Source organism: Denticeps clupeoides, chromosome 4 (assembly GCF_900700375.1).
Source record: "Denticeps clupeoides chromosome 4, fDenClu1.1, whole genome shotgun sequence".
NCBI lineage: Eukaryota > Metazoa > Chordata > Actinopteri > Clupeiformes > Denticipitidae > Denticeps > Denticeps clupeoides.
The window spans coordinates 8,402,805-8,417,846 of NC_041710.1; the positions used below are offsets into that span (position 1 = coordinate 8,402,805).

The following is a 15,042-nucleotide window of genomic DNA, read 5'->3' on the forward strand; positions in this document are numbered from 1 at the left end:
GGAAATTAAAGGTGGAGACAGCAACTGTGAAATTGCAAGTGACAAACCGGACCCTCCCTGCTCGCCTTTGGGTTTTAAATGCTTTCATGAGTTACTTTTATGCCAGAGACGTTTGTCACGCAAGACGCTGGTGCTGGTGCAAACACTAGCATTAGCATTGGAAATCTTTCCCGCACGACACCGGCCCTCATCTCCGGCTCCGCCGTGTTTTTATCACACGAAGGAAGGTTCTGCACGCTCTGTCACATTTATGAATTGCATGGGCCAGCAGGGCAGAACTGTTAATTTGGTACACGCATCACTGTGCCTGCACATGAATATCTCCATTTTATCCGTCAGTGGGTTTTACGAGCAGTTCAGCCCGTATCTGCACGGTTGGGGACCCTCCCCTTCTTACCCTCAACTTGCCTGACTGATTGAAAGGGTGACAAATGAAACAGAGGACACGGTAAATATTCATAACAGAATGAAGTACGCCCATGAACGTATTCCGGCTGCAATAGTAACATCCACAGAAAAAAAAAAGAACAGATTTGCCTTGGGGACTTTTTGCTCCTTTGATATTATGTACAGAGCTGTAAATTATTCAACTCCCCTCTGAATCTACATCAAATTAATCACGTGTATTATTAGTTTTCTGGCTTTTTTTTGTGTGCCTAAAATTTGTATTAGTTTCTCCAGACACCACAGGCAGCTCTAAATTTATTATTCAGTAACTACATTGAATAAATACATAAAAAACTATTTCAGACATTTAATATTCACCTTTATCATCATCATCGTCTCTTCCATCTATTTTTCAGGATGGAGAAAAAGAGAGCTTCTCCACTGGCCTTCACTGACCAGAGGACACAGGAGGCTCTGCAGTGGAGTTCTCCGCTGTCATGGTGCAAACAAGGGCCCATTCATTAAAGTCTGCCTCTGCATTACCAGCCACCTAAAAATAGCCACCCAATCAAGAGATGTGTAGATGCACAATGCGACGAAGCACAGCCTTCCTCAAGAGGTGGAGTGAATGGGTTGTGAGGGTAGTTCAGGGTCTAAGCACAGTCGCTCTGATCGTTCAGCATAATATGATTCAATGAAGCAGCTTTTTAATTAATTAGCTGATAACGTGACATAAATTAATTTACATTGAAGCCAAATTTATTAAAAGGTCAGAATTCAAAATATCATGTGGAAGTGTTGCCCCCGGAAACTGGAAGGAGCGGTTGACATTGCATATGGCATGAATGACAGAGGAGCTTTTTAATTCCATCTAACCGCTCCGGGTAGAGCAACGGCGGCTGAAATAAGGGCTAGAAACATCAGCAGGATAATCTGTTTGCCCTGTGTTTCTCCAACGCAATGATAGGCTTCAAGTGTTACTTAGCCTGATTAAATGGCTCAATTGAATGTACAATCCATCACAGAGCTCACAAGCCATTACAATGGCCATAACTGAAGAAAAAAAAAAAAGTTGGGGAAGGCCGACTCGATTCTGCCTCCCTCAGTGGAGAAATCAATATGACAATAGCATGGTTTAGCCTCGGTGGAATTAAAATGGCACCCCTGATTTAATCTGACCGCGGTCAATTCGGCCCAAATGTAAAGCTGAAGAAAGTATTCAATGGTTTTTTTCAACATTCTCTCACAAATTACATTCAGGGAGAATTTTGGCAAAAAATACAGTAAAGAAGCAGTAATTCAGTCTCACACGACTGAATCAAATCTCACACATTTTTCACACAACTGGGTCAAGTCGCACTTCACTTGTACAATTCTGTTCGTTATTTGCTGTCACTGTACAAAGCTCTCAAGCTGTCATGATGACTCCACAACACAAATCACACAGTGCAGTAACCAGAGAAGAGAAGAGAGAACGTTTGTTCCTCACACACTTTTGTGGCATTTTTCGGGATGTTTTTCATGTTCTATGTACTGGTTTCTGAAGTCTCCTTGTTCAGAAACCAAGTCTCATTCTACAGCACCATCAGCAGTGTCTATGTGCATGTGTACCTTTCATTCAGGATCCCAAATGACCACAGCATGTCCCAACTCCCCTAAATTTACCAACCCAAATAGTCTTCATCTTGTGTTTTTAAATGTTGCCTCTAAATTTCTCTCATCGGCAGCAACATACGTCCTGCCATGCTGGATGTCATGGGTGCATCTGCCCCAAAGGAAGTCAGTGCTCTTTAATTGGTTAATCAGCGTTACGCTGTCTTCACCCATTTTCCTTTCCGGCACTTGTCTGGCAGCAGGAGGAAGTCCCTGTGATTACATCTGATAAAAACAAACACTTAGCCGATACAGGCTGGCATCTGGATGTGCACGTAGAGACACTGTTTTCCCGGCGGATCGATCGCTCACGGTCTGTGCAGTCAGCAGCACAGGCTGTCCATCCCACCACCATAGGCGCATGACTTGTTTTTTTAAATATCTTCTTTTCTCACTCCAACCAAAATCAATGTGCTACTCCCAGCAATCAATAGGTGGGTCCTATTAATTAGGAAGCTGACCTCAGCATACCTAATGAGATCTAAGCAGCAAAGTTATGTGATTTATAAATGTACAGTATATGTTAATTTTTATGTCTCAATGCTAGAAAATCAAGTCTCTGAATTCAATATTCGGGGTAGGCAGAATTCAAATCATGAAGCCCAATTATAACCTTATGTGTTATTATCAGAGGTATTTGATCTCTGTGGCATCCCTGTGGTGCAATCGGTTAGCGAGTTAAGTTGAGGTGCCACTGAACAAAATCCCAGACCCCACACATTTCTCCCCGGGTTCCTGTCATGGCTGCCCACTGCTCACTAAGGGTGATGGGTTAAAAGCAGAGGCCACATTTTGTTGTGCGCACCGTGTGCTGTGCTGCAGTGTTTCACAATGCCAATCACTTGAATTTCACTTCACTTTCATAAGTATTATTCCCTTAATCAAGTTAATATCAGCTTAGGGTTTATGAAAGGGTTTGTATAAGCAAAACATTTACAGCAACCATTATCATGGCAACACATAATGAGCCCACACCAAAGCACACAGTAACATCTCATGTTTTTTTTTATTATGTATTGGCCCAGTCCTTTTAATTACTATGTCTTGGTAAAACAGCTCCTGTCCACTCATAAAATATTCTGGAAATGAAAGAGAAGAATAAATAAAAAAAACACACAATATCTAAGAAATCTGTGTGTTCTAAACCAACAAGAATAATCAAATATAAGTGCAGAATGGTTTGCAGTTGCTGTCCAGCAACTCTCATGTCTATATTACAATGCATAGTCACTATCCCAATGATTAGGAGGGAGCACACAGGACAGCCAATGGCTATGCATAAGGAAGTGATATTTAAGTCATCTCTCCCAATGTGCTGAACACTTGTCTCTGTGTGAGATCCTGCTGCTGGCACAAATACAATGGAGGCACAGCAGCCAGTTTTTTTTTCTTTTTCCTGCCAATTTTCTTTCAGTTTCATGAAAATGGGGCAAATAAACCTGTGCTGTGCATCCGAAGTCATATATATATATATATGCATTTGAGCTTATGGATTTGGTCCAGTATGTACACTGCTCATTCAGTATATTCAGGTAGACAGCCGACTTCGTATTTTTGTAATGTAATCTTGCTGAAAGCAATCAAAGCAACTATAGATCATGAAACTGCATATACAGACTTGTACAGCAGGGACTATGCATGATGGGAGCATCACATCCTTCCCTTTCTGAGGTCAATTTCATTTTACTTCTATTTGAAGTTGAAGTTGAGCTTTATTGTCATTGTAGCTACATACATGTTAGACAGTACATAATGTAACATTTTAATAATTAAACAATGTTATTTACTGTAATATTACAGAAAAACTGTAATATTTAACAAAAAAGATGAAGGCAACAATGAGAAAGACAGCGCTAAACTAGTGAAATTAATAGTAAATGTGCAAAGTAAAAATAGAGCAAATACTGTGGTGCAAAATGAATCAGCGCAATAATAAATAATGTTTCTCAATATAGCAGAGGTAGTGTGTGTGTGTAAGTGTCAGTCCAAGGGGATTGTCCCTGAGATTTCAGTTGTCTGATGGCCTGTGGAAAGAAGCTTTTGAACAGTCTGGCAGTGAGGACCAGAATACTTCGAAACCTTTTTCCAGATGGTAGGGGGGGTGAAGAGTACATGATCTTCTCAGCTGTCCTCACTCTCCTCACTTGAGGTCCGAAGTCTTGCAGTTCCCAAACCAGATAGTGATTCAGCTGGTCAGAATGCTTTCAACAGTCTTTCTATAGAAGATGGAGTACATTGGTGGTGGGAGATGGGTTCTCCTCTAGTTGAGCATTAAGGAACTTTGTGTTCTTGACGATCTCCACACAAAATCCGTCGATGTTCAGTGGAGAATGATCCCTTCATTCTCTTCTGAAGTCAAGAATTATTTCTTTAGTTTTGACCACGCTCAGAAACAGGGTTGACCTTACACCAGTCTGTCAGTTGTTGCACCTCCTCTCTGTATGCTGACTCATCGTTCTTTCTGATGAGACCCACTACGGTCGTGTCATTAGCGAAATTGATGATGTGGTTGGAGCTTTGCATTGTCAGCAGGGTGAACAGCATTGGACTAAGCACGCAGGACTGAGGAGCTCCAGTGCTCAGTGTGGTTGTGCTGGAGAAGCTGTTCCTGATCCGGACAGGCTGAGGTCTCTCAGTCAGGAAGTCCATGATCCAGTTGCAGAGGGAGGTGTTCAGGTCCAACAGGCTCAGCTTCTCGGCCAGGTGCTGGGGAATGATGGTGTTGAATGCAGAGCTTAAGTTTATGAACAGCATTCATGCATGCATGCATAAGACCTTTTTGGCACAGGCACACTGGTGGTAGGAACAATGGTGGTGCTCAGTGAGATGTTAAATATGTTGGTGAGAACATCTCCCAGCTGATTTGCACATTCTCCAGGTCTTCCAGATCTGCAGAATCTTCCAGGTGTGTTGTCAGGTCCAGCAGCATTTTGTGGTTAGACAGAGAACCTGATCACTGGGAAGAGGGTTAGACTTCCTTGCAGTCATGTTGTTCTGTGTGTTCAATCATGCTTAGAAGTGTTTTGAGTTTTCCTGCTCTAATGGCTCAAGACCCTCACTGTTCTTAGGGCCACCTTGTCAGCCTTTCTGAAGGCGGAGTCTCGAGTTTTGAGCAGTTTATGTACCTCTGCAGTCATCCACAGACTCTTGTTTGATCATGTGGTGATGGACTCGAAGACTGTAATGTCATCAGTACATTGGCTGATGTAGCTTTTGGCTGATGTTGTGTACTCCTCCAAGTTTATGGTGTTTTCACCATTGGTTGCAACCTCTCTAAACATTTTCCAGTCATACTGCAGATTGCTAGTAGCTCCATACAGCATAAAAATAGTCTGCTTCGCCTTTTTACCTCCATTATTCTCCATAACAAGTGTTTGTCTCATGCCGGCACATAGTCCCTATGCTGTACTTATTTGCTTGATCTAAAATAATGATTTGACCCTTCTAATAAACAGTGATCTTTTCCACAACCATGAGACATTATAACAGGCTCTTGCCTATTTTCTACTTTGAATTCATATGGTGACAGGGTAGTCAGGGTAGTGTAGTTTTTTGGGAAGGGCAGTGCTCTTGTCTGCATTAAAAACAGGCTATGCAAATTAGATGACCAAAAGTTTTCACTGCGTCAGTTTTGAAACCATTTTTTATTAGACGCTCTTGAACTATTTCAAAAGTGTACAATTAGTCCATTAGACTACAGCAATTACTGAGCCAGGAGAAGTAATTTGCCACTTCTAAGAGAACGCTTTTAATCAGTGGCTAATTAAGGTCTGTGCAAGTAGGATGTAAGAGCACCCTCTAGGTAATCAATATCTGAAATCAGCGACCTGCATACGTAGACCCAAGGCATTAGACACCGACAACAGAGAAGCGATTTCTAGCATAAATCAAACTTCTAAATGACCCAATTTCCAACAATCTCTGAGCATGTTTTCAGTTTGTAGGTCATAACCAAGGACTTGGTTATGAGTATTAATTAATCAAAAATCCTTTTTTACTCCTTTTAGTCTGTAATTTGTTTAGAAAGCAGTTTTTAACTGGTGAAGGCCACTTTAAGTGTAAAAGACTGCATGTACAAAATGCAAATGTAATCATGGCTACATGCTTGCCCTGAGACTTAATATGTGCAATGCTGATGTTTGATACAGACACAGAGCAGCCCTGTGGAGCACATCAGCGATATGTGGCAGGTCAACGTCAATGTCAACAGACAAGCATTTGAAGTAAATTGACACACCCGCAATGTAGCAATTTTGACATTGGAGCAGAATTCTGTCAGGTGTATGTTGGCAGCTATAGATTTATAATCACAGGAAGCTGCCTTTTATCTCATGGTGAGCGACATTGCAGTCACTTTGATGCTGTGTATCATTCATGTGAAATGAAGCCTGCGAAACGAGCCTGAGCCTTGAGTATATATATTAGTAGTATTAGGTCGAGGAGGGTGCTGTTACTTTATATGTCGACCATCACCTTGCCTTGTTGGAGCCATACAATTTTACTCCTCCTCGTTGTGCGCTCGTCAAACACATAAGGCTCAGGGATGTATCATTTGCTGCATTTACGAGTAAATAAATCTTTTATTCAAGTAGAAAAGTGACCTTGCAAGGGAGCAGGGAGCAAAATACATAATCACACTTTCAGGTTTGCTGAATATGACCTGAGTGAATAGAGTGAATTCCCTAAGGCAGTACAAAGAGAGAGAGGCTACAACAAGACAAAATTCAATAAGTGTTTGGAGAAAGAATCATTTAAGTTAAAATACTTCATTGCCGATAGATGCACACCGTAACATTCACCAAATGCTTACAGCACCACATTGCAGAAACCAAGAAAGAACTGGTTCAGAATGAAGAGATATGTTTCTAAACTCTGCAATACATATTAACGCTGATAAGTGTGTTAAGATTGTAAACTTGGTCATTTAGTTTTTTAGGGGTATCAATCATAAATTAAGGGTGGTAGTAGCCTAGTAACACACTTGCCTAGTAACCAGAAGACTCTGGTTCAAACCCCACTTACTACCATTGTCTCCAGTGTCTCCATGTGGACTGTCCCTGAAGATATTAAATGTAAGTGGCTCTGGATAAGGGCTTCTGCTAATGCTGTATATGTAAAAACTGACCCCATGATGTGCTAGAGCCACAGCTTATCCTTACAGGGCCTCTAACACTTTATATGACATTAGGTTTAACACAAGTTGTGTCACTTGCTATTACATTAAACATTTGCTAACTAGTGATGCCATCATTGTGCAGGAGTGCATCCACCAATGACATTGAATTCTAAGCCTTTATATCTGAGTTATTTTAAACTGAGATTTATTAATGTCTATCCAAAAATATACAAAAACATTATCAGAAACATTTCCAGTTCATCTACGCATGAACAGACATTGAGCCCCTTCTCAGTTTTTATTAATTATTTACATGTGACTTCAGTGTTGTTGTAAAATTAATTGTGCTAAAAAGCAATCAAACTATATGAAGCGTAAGGCGATGGAGTGTGACAGTCCATTTATGCAATTAGTTCTGTAAGTCACATAAACATATTAAATATTATAACTTTGCAGAGAAAAAATATCTGTGGAAATTTAGAAAATATAATTTAATGCTGTAGGTCTTTAAACTCATTACAAATGCACAATAAAACTAAATCAAATTAGGAATATGACACATAAGCCTGCTAAAGCTTTACTAACCTACTAACCTCTGCCAAAACATCACTAATCTTAGGGGGCAGAATACTCAAACTTAAATTTATCTATTTTTCTTTTTCTTTTTATTTAAAGAGCATTAGAGAAATATCTCTACCTCCATGCACACTATGGGCAAAACAGTCAAAACCATTGATCCACAAAGACAATCTCTACCCAAACACAACAAATGTATATTTGCAACCACCAAACTTGATCAAAGTCTCCAACAACACTGACTGATGACATATTAATTCCTCCTCGAGGCTGGATGTCTGCAGCTGTCACTTTCCTCTATTCTTCGTTCTGTAGGCAAGCTTGGCAACTGCCAACATGCCATTTTTTGTTGTCTGTAAGTGATATTTTTATATTTTTCAGAAAGATATTTTTGCAGAAAATGATTTGCTTATTCTCGCTATGGACAGAAAGTCATTTTTAAACCCCATTTTGCGTCAGAGATGAAGGAGAAAAAATGCATTATGAGTCTGTCTGGAAGGGAAACATTGATGGCACAGTGCAGCCTGTTCATAATCGGATGCCAATATATTTGGTTGGTGTCATGTTGTGACTGGAACCAAGCTCACTGCTGGGCATAAGAAAAACTTGAAACAAACAGTCCATTTAACAGCCAGTAACACAGTCAAATCATGCACATGTCCTGAGGACACTGATGTGCTTAAATTATAAATGCCTGTTTAGAGCTGGAAACAATTGTTTTAACTCTACTGTTCAATCCTGGTGTTTCTATTGATTGAATAAAAAGAACATTCTGAATTTTTCAAGTTGAAAATGATGGTTAAAATTTTTTTAGATCTGTGCTATACCCCCTTCTTCACTCCTCTTCTGAATAAAGGGTCCATAAATCACAAAATTTAAAGTGTATTTTGCATTATTTTGGTACCATGATAAATTTAACACCAGTGACATTACTGCAAATTTGTGAGTTTATCTAGTTCTGAAAATGCCACACAGTACATTACAAAAGATTTTCCAAACAACTCTACATTTTTACAGTAAAAATCCATTTGAAAAGTCTGACCATCTGACGTTTGACCATTACCTGCAACAAACCTGCAGTTGTTTTCTTATTATATGTATTTGCCATATGAATGTTTATTCTCGATTCTGGAGATGCCTTTAGGACCAGGGGAAAAAGGGCTTTAATCTTGAAGCTCAAAGGAAATGAAATGTTAAGTGAGCTAAATCGGCATCAGCGAAAAAAAAGACCTTCAGAAATCAATTGTGTTTAACTGGAAAATATCAGGGGGCGATAGGACTGGACCCTCATTTAAATCATTTAAGAGTAACGTGTTTAAGAGGCAGGTAAGGAATCATTTAAAATGCATGAGGCAGATCCAGGCACCCTCACTGTGGCAATTAGAACTACCAGGAGTAAAGAGACCTACAAATCAGACTGAATAATGCATGTGTTTGGCTTTTTTTAACAGTCAATTATTATTCAGTCTCCATCTAAATACAACAGAGAAGACTCCAGTGGCCAAGTGTAAGCCAAAACAACCTCCCCATGACTCCTCAAGATTTGTATTTTTATTATTAATTTAAAAAAATGTGTGTTTCGAACACCATCTGGAACAGCAAGCATCTTGCCTTCTGTTAATCCTAGACCTTAAGATTTTTTTATTTATTTAAGAAACATAATGGAAGAATAATGGATTAGACTCTATTGGACTGAGCCTAAGTGCTTTTACTTATACTCTTGAATTAATAAATGTCATCTTACTATGCAGTGCTGAAATGTGGTGGATTTAACCTGGATTTAATGGCTTCATTCTTTTTTTAGTTGGTCTCAAAGACATGTCATAGAAGCAATATTTTTGAGAAATGCATTACATGCACTTTGATAAATATTCAAGTGAAAATTCTCCTACTCTTTGCGGGCTGCCCTGGGAAAAGTGCTGAGGATCTCTCAGGTGACAATTAAAAATTGCTCGCTTGACAGGTAGCAATAAGACCCAGGGACACAACTGTCATAACCGCAGCTTGTGCCTCTGCTATGAAGGAAAATAATATGATCAGCAAGAACCGACTCGAGACAGATTCATGTGGCGTTGCTCTTAAAGGAAAAGACGCTCAGATTCTGACAAGAACTTGACAGTGGTGAGACAAAGATGACAAGGGTTTTCAAGGTCCTGGTTTCCCAATACCACAAAATGTGCTGAAACGGGAAGTCCTTGAAATGTGCATGCACTGCAATGAGAATGGGAGGTGTTCCGTCTCTAGCTCTTAACTCCATATCATCTTGAGCACACAGAGACAGGTCCAAACACTCTGATTGGTCAACTCAAGCCATCATTGGATTGTCATTGCCTGGCTAACAACGTTGTTGCTGAATTTGAAGTTAGAATAGTTTCTGAAAATGACACAGATGCTGACTAAGAGCTGACTATAATACCCATTTTACAGCATATATTCTGTTCAAATGATGCAAGTGGGGTCTATTTGAAAAATAGTACATAATGATATTTTTATTTGTAGTGTTGTTGCTTCCACATACACTTCCATAGCTATTTCACAGTAGTTCGGGCACTACTGTACTGGCTAAACCAATGCATATTTTGAAAACAGTTTGAATCTGGCATTGGCAGGATGACAGAAAAGACAGAATAACAAAAAACAGCATTTGCACAAGCACTGACTACTGCAGCCAGAGAGGGTTCAAGATACTGGAGGTGTTATGTCATTGTGTCACTGGTTCCTTCCCCCACATGAGAGCGGGATTGTGATGTTGAAGCTGGCTTCATCTGTGTGTGGTGGAAGACAAGGTGTTACTTTACAGTTGGTAAAATGCCAGTCCAACATACACCACACGGTCGCTCAGCAGTCTTTTCACCCACACACTTCAACCGAACCCAGCACTTGAACTTCAACAAAGGCCATCATGATGAGACGGCAGCTCTGTGAGTATTCGTTTACTTTTTAACTGGAGCTAGAACATAATAAGAGGGTAAAGTGTCACGGTAGATTTTATATGCATGTTTATTCAACTCAATACCACAATTAAAAGGATCCTGCTTAAAGGTTTTACGACAATCAGCAGCCCAGACATAGACAGAAATGACATTTTGTAGAACTGTTGTGGTGGAGGATTTGCTGAAGATTTGATCAATAAACTCAAGCAACAGTAAACTATTGTAGACAAAGTTGTTTATTGTAATATGCAACAAAACAACCGCCAGCCAGTTGACAGATCTGTCCCCTGGCACCTCAGGCCTTTCGTTCTTATACATTTCTCGAATCTTTTGGTCATGTCATAAAAAATACCAAAGAAGACAACAAAGACTGAGGTCTTGTGTGTGCGTGTGCCTAACCTTTTCCCTGTCTCAATAATGTGTTTGATTGTCTTATCTATGTTTTTCTGCAGCTAGGGCCTGGTTTAAATGATTTGCGTTCACTCCCAAGATTCGTGTGGCATTCGCCAAGGGCAGACCCTGTCTCCTCTGTGTGCATGTGCATGTGTGTATGCTCAGGCATATCAATTCACATCACATTTCTATAACTTCAGTTTACAAATAAGTGTTCAAAATATAACATGCATATATGTATAGTGCTAACAGATGTCTCCAAAAAATATCTTATTTATCTATGCTCCTTCACACACACACACACACACACACACACACACACACACACACACACACACACGCAGAGAGAGAGTTAGACCAACAGTAAAAACCTAAGTTTAAGTGTGCAAGTTCAGTGAATGGAATCGCACATCTGTCATCATAATTCAGTGCCTGGCTGCTGAGGCCTGGCCAGTAAGCAGTTCTTACAATTAAGCATTGTGCACCCAGCTTGTGATAGTTGGGCATACGACCTCTAGGGAGTTTTCTGCAGGTGTGCATGTGAGCGTATGATCTCATTGAAAGGGCATATAAAGTTTAGACTGAACCCAGGAACCTGGGTGGAGGCTCGTACTCTGCACCCAAAACATACAATGTGATTCAAAAATATACCATAATGTCAACATGTGTAACTAAACAGACCAGATCACGACAAAAGAAAATAACAAAAAAAAAAGAGAGAGAAAAAATATACTGGAATTAAAAAAGGGTTTTATCTGCTGTGCGTTTTCCTCAGAAACTCAGCACCGCTAAGGAGTGCAATTTTTTCTGTGCTGTGCTGCGCACACGCCTCCTCTTCCCCATCTGACGTGCCCACCACCCCACTGAACCTCACGGCAGGAGATAAGTAGACAGATAATGATGGTGCCGCTCCAGCATCCAATGGCTGTGCACCAGCAGCTTGCCAGATTGACATGGAGAATGGATGTTGTGGGATTTCGCCAGGAAACGGGTGTGCTTGGCCTTTAAGATGCTAAACGAGAAAAGAAATCCTTCTCCTGCTCCCATTTCATTTCCTTGCCATCCTCCATCTCTAAACAAACAACCTCCCTAAGCCACACATGTGGGCACCCATCCTTATTAGGCGGGCGCGGCGCGGTACCTTCAGATAGGTATGATTGCCCACACTACTCTGGCATTTGTCAGGGTATGAAAAAAAGAATGATTCCTCATCATTACTGAACAGCCCTGTGCTTTCGTCTATTCCATCCCCAATTCCTTAGAGAAATCTTTCAGTGGGACGAGCGGGCGGTGACTCATTTTCAGTGGCATAAGTCATTTTCAGAGCCTGGGGCTTGGGTTGTGATCCAGTTGGTCTGGTGATGTTTTAAACCTTCCCTTGGAATGTAAATATGCCTGCTTTATTTAAAAGGCCAACTTTCCACCTTTTGTCACGGTTACATAAAATTCTTCAGACCTCTCTGTCCACTTAAAAAGCAATGCAGGACTGACATTTCTCACCTCGTCCTGCAACATACTTTCAGACAATAAGACTCTTTGCATGTGTGTGCAATGGTTAATATGTCTGTATTTATTTTATTATTTTATTATTAATTTGTGCATTCTGCAGGGATTAATTAACTGTAGGGATATTTGTGTCATCCCTATATATAGATAAAATAGCACAAAATAGATGAAATAGGTTTGGATGTTATGGTGATACACATTCAGAATTCAACAAAAAAAAAATCTGTATTTAGTTTTACAAGGAAGCATTAAAGAACATTCATTGTGATGCTAAAATGCCAGTTTCCAACTGCAATGTAATAGCTCTTTGTCATTTATTTTGGGTTGAACCATTTAGTCTAATTTGTTTTGTATTTTGACTTCAACACATAGTATTTAAACCTATGAATATGAAAGAGATGTGACCGACTCGAAGGGAACATAATGAACTTATTCACCATCCAGAACAGCATTTCATTACTTTTATATGTACTTTTAAATTGAATTTTGCCAAACCCTGTGTGGTTTTAACTGCTCAATAGACCAGAGTTTACATTTCCAAAGGGTGTCATATTTGAATTCAAATAGACCAATCTTATTGGAATCATTACAATGACACTGCAGGTCACAGCTGGGTAGATTTTGCTAGAAGGTGAATGCAATAGAAAGTAAGTCAGGATCAACATGGACCTCCATCCCTGTTTTGAGTTTAATGAAACAGATCATACTGAGAACTCCATTCACAGCATAGAAGGCCTAGGCATAATGCAAGGAGGAGGACTCAGAGGGACCTGGAACTGAATGATGAGAAGCCAATGAAAGATCAGAAATCCTAATGCAATTTACTGAAGGTATAGGATCTGTAAGTATGGCCTAAATGTCCAGCCAAACCTGGCAGTTCACACCATTAGCAGTTACCATATTTTCATTCACTAAAGAATTGATACCTATAGACACCGGAATAGATACTGGGGAACAATAAATAAATTAAAATGTATTTTCTTATTAATGACAAGGAAAAGCATTGTAAGATAATGCCTTATCACATTATAAAACCCTTGGTAGTCAACCCAAATTAATTATAGATAAAAAAATGACATTAATTCCTTTACGTTCTGCCATTTCTATGATAAAGTAAATTATAATCGTGTGTTCTGTAACATAAAAAAAAAATAATTAATGTATTATTCATTCACCCAACACAAGTGCACACTGCAACAATGATGCAGTGATGACACTTAGACAAAAGGCAATGTTTTTAGAGCACACACATGGCTTAACAGGGAATAAGAGGCTCATCAGCAGAAGGGAAAAATGACTGGTCAGAGACCCCGAGAGACACTGTCTACTGTTAGTCCCTGTCCCAGAGAGCTGAATTTTATACTAACACGACAAAGAACCCCAATGTAACTCAACTGAATCTTATAAATGTCCTTTATCAGGGGGAGGAATGGGAGGGTCAAAATAGGCAGTGAACCCATTGATTTGACACACAGGCCTCCTGTATACTCGCTTTTACTGTGAGCAGAGACAGGCTGCTGCTGTGTTGCCATGCGAGGGTTTTTTTTTTTCCGAGAAGCACTATGTCCACTGTGGCTAGTCTCAGAAATGGATAAGATTTATGCACGCCTCCGGTCATCAGACCACAGCTCCATCACTTCAGTGCTGCTTTATACTTTCAGAATGACGACGCAGAGGCTTCACTCTGAAGTGATTTATGAGTGGAGATTCAGCACCATGGACAGCACCCAGAGAGATCCAACTGGGTTTTAATTTAACTCCCCAGGAATTCTGAGTTATTGTTCTGAAACTGCCTTTAGTACTTAGACACATGCTTATTGTCTAAGTAATGACAATAATGCTAAATATAATAAAGAATATGCACTATGTACTCATTAAATTCTACAGTTTTTGACTGTGAAAATGGCATAATGAATGGTATAATGAAGTCAGACTCACCTTGAGAATGCACTGATCAAGATTCCAGAAGTGGACCCTCCTATACAAAAAAAAAAAATGTTGTAAGAAAGAGGGAGAAATGTAGCTTGGTCTATAATGAATTTATCGCTAATAAAACCTACATTTTTCAACACTGTAATTTGAAGTTTTTGTGTTGCAACATTTGCTGAAATTTTGATTTTTTTGTGTATGGAACAGGAGAAACAGCTAGCAAAGTGCCACCACCTTTTTACTTTAAGCAACACAGAAACAATGGTTATAGAAACAATGAAAAGATCACACTCTGCCTGTTGCCATGATAACAAAGACTAAAGATTTTTTTTAAGAATGGTAATTTGCCAAGATTTGAGATCTAGGACTCTGCAGGAAATAAATCTGCAATTCTGCACCATGCATGCAAAACAGCTACTCGCATGAGAATAATATCCATGCAGGTGTGTGTTGCTGCCTTGACCCATTCAGTGAATAAGACAATGGAGAAATTTACATTTGCTGTCCATTCTCCTGACCTTAGACCAGACAAACTGTGAAAAAGAGATG

General features: G+C 39.7%; 1 protein-coding gene across 4 annotated transcripts in view; it reads right to left on the reverse strand.

The window, feature by feature from the left end:
* The window catches only part of tnr (tenascin R (restrictin, janusin)), a 117,881-nt gene that overhangs the window by 77,036 nt on the left and 25,803 nt on the right, over positions 1-15,042 (reverse strand). For all 4 annotated transcript variants that reach the window (XM_028977009.1, XM_028977010.1, XM_028977007.1 and 1 more), the window contains exon 2: positions 14,503-14,542. The gene's annotated coding sequence lies outside the window, so the exon portion shown is untranslated. The remainder of the gene's footprint in view (positions 1-14,502; positions 14,543-15,042) is intronic.